This window comes from Triticum dicoccoides, chromosome 1B (assembly GCF_002162155.2).
Source record: "Triticum dicoccoides isolate Atlit2015 ecotype Zavitan chromosome 1B, WEW_v2.0, whole genome shotgun sequence".
Classification (NCBI taxonomy): Eukaryota; Viridiplantae; Streptophyta; class Magnoliopsida; order Poales; family Poaceae; genus Triticum; species Triticum dicoccoides.
In genome coordinates this window covers 561,150,587-561,167,635 of record NC_041381.1, presented here as the reverse complement: position 1 = coordinate 561,167,635, position 17,049 = coordinate 561,150,587, and positions in this window count along the sequence as shown.

The window sequence follows — 17,049 nt, the reverse complement described above, 5'->3', positions numbered from 1 at the left end:
CCGTTTGCACTTGTCGCCTCGGGCAGCCGGCCCGGCGGAGGGGCCCGCGCCTGTAATGATGGCGCCCCGTGCAGGGCGCGGCTCGTCTTCCTCCTTGTCGTCGTCGGGCCAGGTCCCCATGCCTGCCCCTTCCTTGGAGCCGTCTGCTCCATCGCCGCCACCTATGGCGTCGTCCTCCAAGGCGGCTGCCCCCAAGTCGGGGTCGTCCATGTCGCTCACCTCCCTGTCCGGCTGGTAGTTACCACCTGGCCCCACAAGAGCGGCCTTCACTGAAGACATGTAGATCTGCGCTCCAAAGAAAGACCACTCAATACCAAGGCTAAGATCAAGGCAAGAGCTATAGAGGGAAAGCTAAGAGACTTACCGCAGGCGGCGGGTTGTTGCGGGAGTAGGGCCGTTTGCCGAACTGCCATGACCCCTCCGACACCTTGAGGTCGGTGATCTCATTCACCATTCGGGCCACCTCGGCAGGCGGCATCTCCTTTGTGCACATCCGACAGATCAGATGGCCACTCATCCAACAGATCAGATGGGGACGGCTTTGGAGCGGGAGAACCCGGCGCTCGACAAAGGCAAACAGCAGGTCGGCCGCCACGAGACCCTCCGTCTCCGTCAGCCCCCGGAGTCGGTTGATGGCGGCAGCCGCCTCGGCCGGTACGGGCTTCGGCTTGTAGTGCCAGTTGGCCCGAGGCCCGACTGGGGGGCCAGCCTCGTAAGGCGGCAGGTTGATGGAGTCGACCGTCGGGTCGACGTTCTCCACGTAAAAGTATGATTGCTGCCACAGTTTCACCGATTGTGACAGCTTGATGGCCGGGAAGGCGTTCTTCTTCGACGGTCGGCGCACGGCGACGAAGCCCCCACACTCAGTCGCCGTCTCCTTGGCGGAGGTCCCATCTTGGCATAGAAGAAAGCTCCCCACAGATCAATGGTGGGGGGGGATGCCGAGGTAGCCCTCGGACGCCATGACGAAGGCGGACAACAGCGTCACGGTGTTGGGCATCAGGTGGTGCGGCTGAAGATGACAGAAATCCATGAACGAGCAGAGGAACCTGCTCACCGGGAGGCCGAAGCCGCGGTGGAAATGCGAGCGGAAGACAACCAACTCGTTCCCCTGCGGTGCCGGCGAGATCTCCTCCCGCGGCGGTACTCGCACCTTGACGAAGGTCGCATTGGGCATCGGGCGCGTGGCTCGGAGGAAGGTGAGGTGATCCTCGATCACCGTCGAGCCGTCCCATTCTCCTCCCCTCTCACGTGCCATGGCATCCGAACGGAGCTGCGTGGGGAGGAGGAGCTCGACGACGGCGAGCTGCAGCGGTGCTGCGGCGAGCACGGAGCAGCAACAGAGAGAGGAGGAAGAAAGAGCGGGGAGGAGGGCGCGAGTGCTCCGCCGCTCCCCCGTCTCCCCCACTTATAGCCCTCGGGCTACGAAGCCGAGGGGGCGGGACGTCGGATCATGGGATTAACTGCACCCACGACCCCACGGCCCCCCGATTACCCCGCAAGGTTACTGCGCAGTAACTCCTGTGGGAATCGCAATCGCCCGCCTCGGCCGCAGCGGATCCGCTCGCGCGCCGAGGCCCGGTGGTGGTGGGCCCGTCCCCTGCCACGTCCCATCAAGAGCGTGGGATGGCAGGCTGACTAGGCTGACGTGTGTCGCGTGGCCTACCAGCGGTGGGCGGCAGGCCTGGGAACTTAGCAAGCACGCCATCTGCTTCCCGCCTTGGTGTTCGAAATCGGCGAAAGAGCCCGCCTTGTCAAACCAGTTCCAGCAGCCGGCGCCTCACGAGGTGGACTAAGCGTCCTATCAGAGCACGACAAGAAAGGAAGCCGCTGAGGCTTTACGGCCTGTCAACTGCGGTGCCTCACCAGCTTTAGGGACTACTATCGGAGTAATGGGCCACGGGTAGCCTAACCCGAGCCCCTGAGCCTTTCAAGACTTTGGGCCGGCTCCACCCCGCGAGATTCCAGAATGAAGCGCCGCCTTCCGGTGGCCGGCTGGCTCAAATGGTTGGCTACCCGAAGACGGCCTATCACTAGCAGACGGCACCAAGACAGGCCGACTCCTAGCAGGTGGCATGTGGAGAGGCCGGCCTCTAGCAGGCAGCCACCCAGGGCCCTCAAAGTCTGCTCCCCCATCAAGAGGACAAGACAGGGTGAGGCTACAGTGTAGCCCCTCACCCCCGGATTCCGGGCTCGACATGGCTACAGTGCCCCGTATAGGCGGAGATCTTCGCATGGTGCGGCACTGTAGCCACCTCCCCCATGACGCCACTCTTGACCGGCGGGGCCTTGTTCCCACGACGGCATGTCGGTACGGCCCGCACGCGGCGGGCCCTACCAGGCAGAGAGAGCCTAGAAGACGACAGAAGCCAGACCAGCCGAATCCGCGGGAGGCCGGCCTCCATCAGGCGACCGGTCCCTCCCTAAAGATCCGTGTGGCATTAACCAGAGGGGGCGCGGTGTGGCTACAGTGATTTCCCACTAGGCGGCGGGATTGTAGCCATGCTCCCCTGACCAAGCTTGTGTCATTAGCATCACGGTTACAGTGACCAGCCACCGACCAGACCTGCCAGTGGTGGAAGCGGCATGTCGGCTTCGTACCAGACCAGTCAGAGGGACCCACCAGGCGGTGGGCCCCAACTACCGGCAGAGAAGCCGACGACCAGAGGCGCTAACGGTCGGGCCCTACAACCGGCCGAGTTACCATTTTACCCCTGGGGGGTAGGCCTATATAAGCCCCCTACGGCACCCATGCAAAGGGTTCCCAACCTGTTAGAACTAGACTCATACCTAGAGGAAGAAGAGAGCTAGCCCTGCCTCCTTCTACCTCTAGCTCACAGCTCAAGGAGCACCTTGTACTCACTAGTGCCTTAGTTATCATGCGGAGACCCCGCAGAGCAGGAGTAGGGGTGTTATCTCCAAGGAGAGCCCCAAACCTGGGTAAAGTATGTCGGCGTTCGTGTGTACACCTCATCCCGCTTCTAGGCACCGGCGATGTTCTACTCGCTCCCACCATGATAAGCCATCCTTTGGCATATGTTGCACCCAACCCCCGACAATGAGTATCAACACCAAGACGTTACCTGACCGAGTCAAGTTGTAGTTGCATGCTCCTTTATATGTACTCTCACAGTTTGATGTACACTAACACTTTCCATATTCATTGTTGAACTAGCACAACGGCACAAGCGGAAACAGACATCAGGGATAATGCTTGACAGATTAACAAAATCTAAAGGAGGAAAAATGGAGATCCATTTTGAGGCAGGTTTAAAAAGGCCATGTGATGCTACAGAGTCAGCCAAGTTAGTACCAGAGGCAGCCATTGTCGTTAGGTGTCATGCACGTATCCTCCCAACGTGGATCCAGTACAGGAATGAGAAAGACAATACCTAGCTTAACACCTTCCTTGAGAATTTATCCGTAAGTAATGTTATTAATCACAATTAGTAATATTGACTTGCTCTATCCCATACTTTCTAGCTTCCTCCTAATAAGACTCACATTCTTTTTTCAACAGATGAGGTTCAAGTTGGATCCTAAAGATGATGCAACTAAACAAGCATGCACTTGTGTTTTTAGTCTGCTCTGCGACAATATCGGTACCACCTTAGAAAATCTCACTTTGAAGGCAAGGCTAACAATGAAATCGCCCAAACATCTCTAGTGGAATATATTACAGATGAAGACTGGACAACCCTCGTTAAACACTGGTCTGATCCAAAGTATCAGGTAGGCTATATGTATTTGATCAGACCACATATTGAACTTGTATTTATGTATGTGCCTTACAAGTGTATCTTCTTCTAGGCTAACTGTTTGAAGAACAAAACCAACCGTTCAAAAGTGAAATTCCAACAGACAACAGGATTTCGTAGCTATATTGCACACTGCGAGGCTCTTGTAAATATCTGCTACTTCCTTCTTTTTTCGGTGCCATATTATCATATCTACATTGACTTGTTCCAAATACAGAGGAAAGCCCGTGTGGACCAAAAAGAACCTGAACCGAATGCAGTGCAAATCTTCAAGGATTGCCACACCAGCAAGATGAAGGGCATGAGCACACCAGTTCAAGCCGCTATTGTAAGTCCTTACTCCTCCTGTCTTTGAACTGATTGGTACTGTGATGTGTTCATTTAACTACTTGGTTTGCAGCCAATGTCAGTTACTCTGTTCACTTTTATACATAGTTGTCATAAGGTATCATTTCACCTTACATGGTTTAAAAGAGATGAAGGATATTCTTTTGGTCTTGATCTATAATCTAGTTGTTATGTTCACGTGCGCACACAATGATAAAATAGCATGTTTGTTTTATATATGTTTGCCCATGATATGAATGATGTCATACTATGTTCATCCTACTTTAAACCATGTCTCTTTATCCTTGGATGTCAACGAATGTGAGGAAATAGACAATACAGTAGGCATGCTACATGGACATATGTTCCGAAAGTGATTTTATTATGTAGTTGGCACTACAATACATGCTAATGTATTACGGTAGTTCACCAAAATAAGTTATGTATAAACGTGTAACCTACTTTGTTTGTTTTTGTCTCATTAGTAACTTATCTGGCACACTATATAATCTACAAGTTCAAACTTTCGGGAAGCTATGGAACAAATGATTGAACAGCCACAACCACCTGAAGGTGACGAGGCTACCACAGGCACAATGTCACCTCTTGCTGCAGTGCGTCAGTATCTCTCCACTAACAGTGAAAAAAGCACCTTCCCACGTAATTCTGGGTTGGTTGTCAAGGTAACCTCGTCCAAATCACCTACTGAACAAAATCTTCCTGCTAGACAGAGTGATATATCTGTGCTCCAAACACAAGTCCAATCCCTAATGGACGTCGTTTTGGAAACAAGAATAGTGGTTGACAAATGTCGTCAAGATATGAATGGTTTTGAAACCAGACTATCAGACATTCTCTTCGTTGTTCAAGAGCAATGGCAGAAAAAAGGTGAAGATCGTGCTACTCCATCAGATTCTACAGCCTGAAACATTAGCACTCAGGTCAAATGATTTGTGCTTCTATACATCTGATGGTGCTTTTATCTGCAAGGACTATAAACTTTATGCCAACAGGCCTTTTATTGTATGGTTGGAATTTATTTTGTTGTGATACAGCATTTATGATGCTGCCAAAGGCTGCAGTAATTACGATGCTATTTTTGTATAGTATAGGTTTATCTTAGTAATGTATTCGGCCGAAAGCTTCGTAGGAGCCCAACATGCCAACATTCGTCGGGCCCATTCCAATTGGGCTAAAAACGATTATGGGCCGAAATTTGCATGTAGCCCACTAAAAATATCTGGGCCTAAATCAGCGTTAGCTTTCATATTTTTTGGTAGGCCTATGCTCATAGTGGGCCTTTAACAGGCCTAAACATAATTCGGGCCCTCAGTAACAATAGGCCGTTTACAGGTGTAAATATCTTGAGCCCATAAAAAACATGGGCCTTTAATAGACCGAAAGTGAGATTCGGCCCTGATTGTGCCAAATAACCCACTAGTCTTAGCAGGCTGAAATGGTGGCCCATTTACGATGCAGATCTTTGACAGGCCGAAATTCGGACGGGCCGTAAATGCGCCAACCTAATACACGGGCCTTTAACAGGCCAGAAGTTCGCTCGGGCTAGATTATTGTCATTTTTATATGGGCCATTAATGGGTCCGATGTGACGTTGGGCCACATATGGCCCATGGTTTTCGTTCGACGTTAACAGGCCGAAAACCACAATAGGCCACAAGTGGCCCAAATCTATAGTGGGCTTCTAACAGGCCGAATGTCAGACATGGCGGAATATGACCCAAATCCTTCACGGTCGTTTATGGGCTGAAAGTTTCAATTGCGTGTAAATGGGCCCAAATGAAGCAGGACCTTTAACAGGCCAGAAATACATCGGGCCGTAATTCGGCCCAAATACTTAGTGGACTCTTAACGGGCCAGAAGTGACCATGGGCCGCGATGATGACAAGTTTAGGACAGGTCATTGACGGGCTGATTTGACACTAGTCATACGGGCATTACCAGAGAATGTTGGGCCTTCAGCTGGGCCGGCCCATTATGGTCTGCAAAATCTTGTGGGCCTTTAGCTGGGCGAGCCCATTGTGGTCCGCTAAATCTTGTGGGCCATTAGTTGGGCCGGCCCATAATGGTCTGCAAAATCTTGTGGGCCTTTAGCTGGGTCGGCCCATTATGGTCTGCTAAATCTTATGGGCCTTCAGTTGCGCCGGCCCATTTAAACTTTATGAGCCACTTTTGGGCCCGTCCACGTGTCAACATATCATAGGCCCATCTTGACCCTTGCATGAGTGACACCTGTGCCAACGCGGAGCTGACGCGTGGTTCCGTCGGCCAATGAGAATTTTACACGTGGAAAATCAGCATTGGTCGTGGCTGTTAGCGGGTTATCGGATCCAAAATCGGATCCGATAGCTTAACGGCATTCCGTTACGGTGGATGCCACGTGTCGGTCACCCTTGACAAAAGCATGATAGCAATGATGTTACTATAAATTCTCTTGATGTCAATTATGTTAATAATATGCAAAACCCTAAGCTTTCATTGAAGGAACTACCAAGTATGGGTGCAATAGCAACGATCTCATGTTTAACATAAGGGACTATAAACTATTCATCTTCATAAATATTGGCATCATGGCCACAAGAATAGCAAGCATCATGTTCATCAAGGGATATATCAATCAAATCATTGGAATCATTATCTATAGATTCATGCATATCATTATTTTCTTCCAAAGCAACGGTTGTTCTCTCAATAAATTCCTTAACATAGGCATTATGAGCAAAGTTTTCATAGCAATATTTAAGTATGTCGGAATTTCAGATTTGTAGAGAGCAATATCATACTTTTAAATCAAAGAAGCAACTTCATGAGCACCCTTAAAAATGACAAATTCTTCAGTTTGTTTGATATCATAGTAACTATAAACACCCTTTCCATAAGAAGATAAGATTTCATTATCATTAAACTCCGAGACCGCATGCAGAGACCGCCAGAGACTCCACATCCGCTGTGGTGGACGGTGACGTTCTCTACTGCATCCCTCGATGGTAGGCAAGACTGGCGTCCCAGAACCCTCTGGCTCGATCGCCCCCACAACTTCCTCTTCCTGAGGAATGTCGATGGCAAGGTCGAGGAAGGAATGTTGCTTCATGATGGGGAATGGGTCGCGCCGGGGTCTGAAATGGTACTGCTCGACTGCGTCGTGCACATTAGTCACCGCGTGCACCCGGATCGGCAACGGCGCACCCTTGCCTCGAGTGATCTATCGCCCAAGGCTCTCTCTCCAGTGTCGATTTCGCAAAGGTCAGGATCATGGTTCGAGGTTCTGGCTGTTGAAGGGGACGAACCGGAAGTGGATGTGGAGGTGGATTGCTTGGTGTTGGCGAGTCAGGTTGCGGACGCGGTTCTCTTCGGAGCTGAGTGTGACGAAGGTGGGCAATGGTCTACTGTGAAATCCAGGAGGAGGAAGACGAAGGAGGAGATTGCGGAACAATTCTGGGCGGATGTCCGGTATCCTACACCGGCGTCACGTTTTTGGGAGCGAGGCTCATCGTCAACCTCGTCCCAATCAAGGCAGGTGAGAGATAGTCCAGTTTCTTCTAATGTCCAATCTTCTGGCCGCAGGTCTTCACCGGAGCACCTCGCTATCGGGCCACCGGCAGCCGGCCTCCCGTGGAGTGCAGATGCGCCCATGGAAGGGCCCGCTGCTGAGGCCGCGACCTCTGCTTCCGGTGGCGCTTGCTGAATTCCTCCCGGAATCGACGTCGGCGGCGGTGGCTGATCGGCCGATGTTGATTGCGGATCAAGATGGAGACGGGATTCAAAATCAAATTACGCTAACATGTGGGAACGGGCCCAAGGTGTTGGACGTGCCAAAACTGGCCTTGCGCCTGGGCCATACAATGCGATGGATCGATCTAACAAGGAGACCATCACGAATACGTAACCCTACCGCGTCCGCTGCCCCAACATCATCCAACACTACTCGTCCCGAGCCGCTGCCTTCCTTCGCCCAAGTGCTGCTGGGAAGATCGTCAACCATGTCCGGCCGTCCGAATCAGCCGCCCAAGGGCTCGGGACAGTTAGCTCCTCTTCCGCCTGCTACATCAACACCGGGGAGCTCCGCTGGCTTTGGTGCGTCCGCCGGACCTTTCCGTTTTGGCGCACCTTCATCCCATGCATCTGCAGCTGCGTCAGCCATTCCAATGGCTGCAGCTTCGGTGCAAGCTCTGGTAACTTTCGGCGCCGGATGCCAGCCGGCACAAGGGGCCTCTCGCCATTCCAAGGGCAAGCGCAAGGGGGGTCGCTGTGATGCCGTTGCTACCACTGGAGTCCCCCCGGTTGCGCTCCCAACGACCATGTTTCCAGCGGCGGCAGTTCCAGCCGTGCCAGACCATCAAGTTCAAGGCTCCACGGTTGATGCTTCTGGCTCTACATCCACGGGTGCTATGGCAGGGCAGCTTGTGAAAGGGAAAAGAACTGGTTTCTAGTGCTTCAATTGCAGGTGCGACAATCACATGTCCAAGGACTGCACAGCGGTTCACTACCGTTATATCTGTGACAACTACAAGCATCCCCTCAACCGATGCACTGTACTCAAGCAACCTAGGCCTTGCGCATCGCTCGGTGGACACGGAATACTCAATGGTATGTTTGTTCAGTTGCTGGACTCACTGTTCAAGGAACATCTTGCACCCCCATCTTTGCCGGCAGCTTTGGTTAAGATTTCTGATGGTTCTTTGACTGCCGCTATGGTGGAGGCCGAGGTCGCTAAGATCGTCTCCCTACAGACTTCTTGGAAGTGGGAGGCCATTCGTCATGGGGTCGATTCTTTCTTGGTGTCTTTCCCTTCCATAGAGGTTTTACAGCGAGTGGCAGCTTTTGAGTACAATGTCAAGTCACATGATGTGAAGATCTCTTTTAGTGAATGGAAAGTTGAGGACGCTAGATCCCTACATCGGTTACAACCAGTTTGGGTTCATGTCACCGGCGTCCCACCTCCTCTCCGCCACTTCCTTGGTCTGTGGGTGGTTGGATCCGTTATTGGCGCAACACAGGATGTTGACTTGTTATGCTTGCGGCGTCACGGTATTGTGTGAATCCAAGTTGATGTGCATTCTAAAGATATTTTCACCAAGCAGGATGGGAGTAATGAAGCTTCAGTCTCCTCTGATGTTTACGTCAAGCTAAATGGGTATGAGTTCCGAATGTGCTCAAGTAGGACGACTATGTCCCGGATGCTTACTTCATACCTCATATTTGGGAGCGCCATGATGAACATGATGACGACGCTAACTGAGATGAGGATATGCCGGACAAGGATGCTACCAAGAGATCTAAAAACACTCAAAATGATAGTGGCAATACATCGTCGGGGACTAGATATGGCACTAATGTGGTGTCTATGCAAAATTCTACTGTTAGTACTGTGCAACACTCTGATGCAGTCCTTCCGAGTATGACACATGCAGAACACACTAATGGTCAAGATATCTAGAGGACTGTGGAGCTGGAGGGAGTGGCAGCCATGATTGTGTGTGCTACAAGCTCGCTCATGGATGCATGTGCACCGAAGAAGCATGCAGTGGCCATGGCTAGCTTCGTGCATGGCCAGCTAGCCGTGGCCACGGTGCATGAGCCCATCGCTCACATGCATGTGGCTAGGGGCGCGCCTGCACACATGCAACGCATGCAGCAACCCCAGTCCCGATGCTCGGCAGCTAGCTATGGGCAAGGATACGACGCCAGCAGTGCACGCAACTGCTGCTACCTTGGTTTGCGTGCGAGGTTCCCCGACACCGTCTGAGTCGGCTGCACCAGCATGTTCTCCAATCGTTGTGGTTCCACTCGGTCCAGCAGCAGTTCGTCCGCATGGTACTGTAGCGACGCCCGTTGCTACCATTTCGGTTGGACCGTCGGCGCGTCCCTCTTCACCGACATCTAGGACATTACGGACCCCGACAGCTAAGCCGACAACACCGACGGCGACTATGTCTGGAGGGATTGCTTCACCTCTCCGATGTAGTAACTGTCATGCCACCTCCACCGACGGTTCCTCTATGATTGATGAGCACTCTCTAGCGAAGGTGATGCGCCGCCAAGCCCCGAGAAATTTGGACCCCACGCCAGGTACCCTATCTGCTCAATCTTTTCTTTCTTTTTCAGATACTCACATTAATAATAGCTTAAATAATGTTGGTGTATTTATGGGAAAGAACGATAAAGAAATTAAAATGTCTGTTGGGGCACTTAAACACATGGAGATTGACTGTTTAAAGGTTTCTCCAAAGTGTAATAACACCCTATCTAACCCCGAAACTGAGGAGGAGAATGAAGCGGATGCCAAATATGATGGTCCGCTAGTCTCCCACTTGGTTGGCGATATTAGCGAGGTTGGTTTGGATGACGCAAGATCGGGGTCCATGTTTTGTGACTTCACAGCATCTTTGCGGAAATCTAAATCACAATCCTCTAAAACGAAACAAAAACCGCCCAAGAAGGCAAAAATTTTCACACCAATCCGAGTTTCCACATGAGAGGCTTGTTTTGGAATAGCATAGGTCTCTCAGACTTGGCTAAACATAAACACGTCACTGATTGTGTGTGAGAACATGAATTGGATTTTGTGGCAATTTCCGAGGCTTGTAAATGTGACTTCCGCTCGCACGTCCTCGATCACCTATCTAGTGGTTTCGACTACACATGGCATAGTCTACCAGCTCGTGGAAGGTCCGGAGGAATCCTTCTTGGGATACAGACCACGACAATGGACTTGTTGGCCTTTTCGACCGGTGAATTTCATATCAAATTTCACCTACAAAACAGGGCTAATAATTTTACATGGAGCTTGGTCGCAGTCCATGGGGCTGCCCAAGATGAACATAAATCCGCTTTCCTTCGTGAACTGGTGAATCTGGCTAAGGATAACCCGTACCCAATGCTTATTGGAGGGGATTTCAATATCCTTAGGTACCAGGAAGAAAAAATAATGACCACTTTGACACTCACTGGCCTTTCCTATTCAATGTTGTGATTGATAGTTTGGACCTTCGGGAAGCTTGTATGTCGGGGCAGCAGTTCACTTGGGCTAATAACCGTTCTATGCCAACGTACGAGAAGCTCAATAGGGCACTCATGGATACCGAATGAGAGCTAAAATTTCCTATGGTAACCGTACGAGCCCTAGAGAGAATCGAGGCATTATCGGATCATGCACCAATCATTCTTGATTCTAATTCTACGAGCCATTCTTCCCGCCACCCTTTCAAATTTGAATCGGCATGGCTGCACCGGGAAGGTTTTGTGGAAATAATCAAGAAAGTTTGGGAGAGGCTAGCCATTGGTCGTACACCGATTTAGAGATGGAATTATAAAATAAGGGCCATGAGGCAACACCTCTCTGGATGGGCGAAACACATCAATGGGTTATATAAAAAAGCAGCGCCTTTGTACCATCATTGATGACCTCGACAAAATGCAGAGACCCACACCTTATCTCAACATGAGATTGAATTTAAAAATCAATCTAATGAGAAGGTTGCCCATCTTGTGCGAGAAGAGGAGATGAAATACTACCAGAGGTCCAAATCTGACTTCATTCTAATGGGAGATAGTAATACAAGATACTTCCAATTGCTCGCCAATGGTCGACATAGGAAGAAATGTATTCATAGTCTCCAACAGGATGAGGGGCGGATTGAAGGTCAAAGGGAGCTCAAAAACTATATCACCAGCTACTACAAATCTCTGTTCGGAGCGTCGGATGAAGGGAATGTCACCCTTGACGAGACCCAAACAGATGATATTCCACAAGTCACGGCAAAAGAGAATGATATCCTCACATCACCTTTCTCAGAAGAGGAGGTGAGAGCGGCAGTGTTCCAAATGGACCACAACAAAGCTCCAGGACCTGATGGTTTCCCCGCAGAATTCTATCAGAATTTCTGGGATATCATCAAGGCTGACCTTTTGGAGTTGTTCAATTGTCTTCATGCCGATCGAATTGATCTATTTAGAATAAATTTTGGCGAGATTGTTTTGTTGCCGAAGATTAAGGAGGCTGAACGGATTCAGCAGTTCAGACCCATATGTCTCCTTAATGTTAGCTTCAAGATTTTCACCAAAGTGGCTACGAATAGGTTAAACTTGATAGCTGACCGTGTTGTCCATCCATCTCAAACAGCCTTTATGCAAGGACGAAATATACTAGATGGTGTAGTAATCCTGCATGAGACCGTCCACGACATGCACCAAAAAACATAACTGGAGTGATATTCAAAATTGACTTTGAAAAGGCATATGACAAGGTCAAGTAGTCTTTCCTTCAACAAGCCCTAAGGATGAAAGGATTCTCCGATAAATGGCGCCAGTGGATCCACAATTTTGTAACTGGAGGTAGTTGGCCATCAAAGTCAATGATGATGTAGGCCATTACTTTCAGACAAAAATAGGACTACGGCAGGGTGACTCCATGTCCCCAATGTTATTTAACATTGTCGCTGACATGTTGGCGATTCAGATTGAGCACGCCAAGCAGGACGGCCAGATTGCAGGAGTAGTGCCACACCTTGTGGATGGTGGCCTCTTTATATTACAATACGCTGATGGCACAATTATTTTTATGGAAAATGATCTGGACAAGGCTCGAAACCTGAAACTCTTGCTTTCAGTGTTTGAGCATATGTCGGGTCTCAAAATAAACTTATATAAAAGCGAATTGTTCTGCTTTGGAGAAGCCGTTGAGGCGGCGGACGATTATGCTGACCTATTTGGTTGTGCACATGGTCAATTCCTGATTAAATATCTGGGAATACCGATTCATTATCAATGCCTCACCATTGTGGAGTGGAAGCATGTAGAGGAGCGTCTAGAGAAACGGTTGAGTAGTTGGAAAGGCAAACTACTCTCATTTGGAGGACGGTTGGTTTTGATTAACTCTGTCCTCACAAATATGGTTCTCTATATGCTTTCTTTCTTTCAACTCCCAAAAGGGTCCTAAAAAGACTGGATTATTTTAGATCCAGATTCTTTTGGCAAGGAGATGGTGAAAATAAAAAAATACAGGCTGGCCAAATGGAGCGTGGTTTGTAGGTCGAAAAACCAAGGAGGGCTCGGAATTCATGACTTCCAGGTCAAAAACGAGGCCCTACTCAGTAAATGGTTGTTCAAACTTCTTACTGAGGATGGTGTTTGGCAAACCATGCTGCGCAACAAGTATGTAGGTCAAAAGGCGGTGTCCCACGCATTTTGGAAACCTGGCAATTTGCACTTTTGGGCTGGCCTAATGGCGGCAAAGAAACATCTCTTTCGCTTTGGGTCTTTCGCGATAAAGGATGGGTCGGAGATTCATTTTTAGGAATACATCTGGCTAGGCAATGCCAGTCTTCGAGAACAATATCCAGGCTTATACAACATTGTTCGTGATAAGAATAATACTATTACGCAAGTGCTCAGTTCATTCCCGCCGAATATTTCGTTCAGGCGGGATTTGATTGGCCCCCGACTTGTGTCATGGCATAATCTTTTATCCTGACTGGATTCGATTAACCTGACACAAGGCCGGGATGTGTTTTGCTGGAACCTTACTACATAAGGGTCTTTCACTGTAGACTATATATATCGTGCGCTCACACATTGTGAGGTACCAGTGAGTAATAACAAGAAAAGTTGGAAGTCCAAGATTCCACTAAAAGTGAAAATTTTCATGTAGTATCTTCATACGGGGGTTGTGTTAACCAAAGACAATCTCGCACGACGCAACTGGCAAGGGAGGAATAAGTGTTGTTTTTGTACTCATGATGAAACAATCAAACACCTCCTTTTCCAATGCAAGTTTGCACGTTCTACGTGGTCAGTCATCCAAATAGCGTCAAATTTGTATCCGCCCACAACTGTTGCCAATAATTTTGGTCATTGGTTGGACGGTATTTCAAATACAAAACGCTAATAAGGGTGGGAGCGTATGCCTTAATTTGGTCGCTTTGGCTATGTAGAAATGATTTTGTTTTTAATGGAAGAAATACTTCTCCTCTACAGGTTATTTTCCGGTGTACGCAATTGCTACGTATGTGGTCTATGTTACAACGACCGGAGGACCAACCGTTGTTCAAGGCGGTGTGTATGCGATTGGAGCAGGTGGCTATGGAGGTTTCTTCCCAACATGGGTGGCAACATAACCTTCGGATCGATCTACCACCTCCATCGACATCGGCATAGTGTCGGTCTATAGGGCTCTACTGTTGCCAATTTGTTGTTTTTTTTGTCAGACCTTCATATTGGGTCGTGTGCATCCTAGTTATGTAGAGGCCGGGTGTTACTCATAATGCTTTGTATCCGCTTGATGCTACATTTGAGATAATAAAATCACCCTTTATCGAAAAAAGGTAGGGAAGGTGTTTTTTAGGGTTCTTAGAGCAACAAGTAAAGTCATAAATTTCACAAAGATTCCAAGCATAGCATAGCAAACTATTTATTTGATACCGTAAGAGCTTCCCCTTTTCAGACAAACGATGACGCACAAAATGAGCATGCTCATCTAAAGATTTCCCATCAACTAGACTAGTTCGGGTTTCAGCACGAGCGCATAAGGATCGAAGATGATCCAAGTAGAACACTTTAAGTGGATCAATATGAATAGATTTTTAGCAAGCAAAGATGCAAGCAAATAGAAGGCACATGGAAACACAACCAAAGATATATATGGGAAGAAGGCGAAGAAAAGGCAAAGGTGAAGTGGGGGAGAGGAAAACGAGAGGCAAATGGCAAATAATGTAATGCGAGGGAGAAGAGGTTGTGATGGGTACTTGGTATGTCTTGACTTGTGTGAAGACCTCCCCGGCAACGGCGCCAGAAATCCTTCTTGCTACCTCTTGAGCATGTGTTGTTTTTTACCTTGAAGAGGAAAGGGTGATGCAGCAAAGTAGCGTAAGTATTTCCCTCAGTTTTGAGAACCAAGGTATCAATCCAGTAGGAGGCTACACTCCAAGTCTCTTGTACCTACACAAACAAACAAGAACCTCGCAACCAACACGATAAAAGGGGTTGCCAATCCCTTCACGACCACTTGCGAAAGTGAGATCTGATAGAGATAATAAGATAAGATAAATATTTTTGGGTTTTTATGATATAGATTGGAAAGTAAAGAATGCAAAATAAAGTAGATTGGAAACTTATATGATGGAAAATAGACCATGGGGCCATAGGTTTCACTAGTGGCTTCTCTCAAGATAGCATAAGTATTACGGTGGATGAACAAATTACTGTCGAGCAATTGATATAAAAGTCCATAGTTATGAGAATATCTAGGCATGATCATGTATATAGGCATCACGTCCGCGACAAGTAGATCGAAACGATTCTGCATCTACTACTATTACTCCACACATCGACCGCTATCCAGCATGCATCTAGAGTATTAAGTTCATAAGAACAGAGTAACGCATTAAGCAAGATGACATGATGTAGAGGGATAAACTCAAGCAATATGATATAAACCCCATCTTTTTATCCTCGATGGCAACAATACAATACGTGCCTTGCTGCCCCTGCTGTCACTAGGAAAGGACACCGCAAGATTAAACCCAAAGCTAAGCACTTCTCCCATTGCAAGAAAGATCAATCTAGTAGGCCAAACCAAACTGATAATTCGAAGAGACTTGCAAAGATAAACAATCATACATAAAAGAATTCAGAGGAGATTCAAATATTTCTCATAGATAAACTTGATCATAAACCCACAATTCATTGGATCTCGACAAACACACCACAAAAGGAGTTACTGTTTGGGAACGTAGTAATTTCAAAATTTTCCTACGCACACGCAAGATCATGGTGATGCATAGCAATGAGAGGGAAGAGTGTTGTCTACATACCCTTGTAGACTGTAAGCGGAAGCTTTAGAACAACGCGGTTGATGTAGTCGTACGTCTTCACGGCCCGACGGATCAAGCACCGAAACTACGACACCTCCGAGTTCTAGCACACGTTCAGCTCGATGACGTCCCTCGAACTCCGATCCAGCCGAGTGTCGAGGGAGAGTTCCGTCAGCACGACGGTGTGGTGATGATCTTGATGTTCTACCGTCGTAGGGCTTCGCCTAAGCACCGCTACAATATTATCGAGGTGGACTATGGTGGAGGGGTTACCGCACACGGCTAAGAGATCCAAGGGATCAATTGTTGTTGTCCTAGAGGTGCCCCCTGCCCCCGTATATAAAGGAGGCAGGGGGAGGGGTTCGGCCGGCCAGGAGGGGCGCGCCAGGAGGAGTCCTCCTCCCACCGGGAGTAGGACTCCCCCCCTTCCTTGTTGGAGTAGGAGAGAAGGAAAGAGGGGGAGAGGAGGAAGGAAAAGGGGGCTGCTCCCCTTGTCCAATTCGGACCAGAGGGGGGCTGCGCGCCTCCTTCTCCGGCGAATTCCCGTAACTCTCCGGTACTCCGAAAAATACCCGAATCACTCGGAACCTTTCCGAAGTCCGAATATAGTCGTCCAATATATCGATCTTTACGTCTCGACCATTTCGAGACTCCTCATCATGTCCCCGATCTCATCCGGGACTCCAAACTCCTTCGGTACATCAAAACTCATAAACTCATAATATAAATGTCATCGAAACCTTAAGCGTGCGGACCCTACGGGTTCGAGAACAATGTAGACATGACCGAGACACGTCTCCGGTCAATAACCAATAGCGGAACCTGGATGCTCATATTGGCTCCCACATATTCTACGAAGACCTTTATCGGTCAAACCGCATAACAACATACGTTGTTCCCTTTGTCATCGGTATGTTACTTGCCCGAGATTCGATCGTCGGTATCTCAATACCTAGTTCAATCTCGTTATCGGCAAGTCTCTTTACTCGTTCCGTAATACATCATCCCGCAACTAACTCATTAGTTGCAATGCTTGCAAGGCTTATAGTGATGTGCATTACCGAGTGGGCCCAGAGATACCTCTCCGACAATCGGAGTGACAAATCCTAATCTCGAAATACGTGTTGACGCTGGAA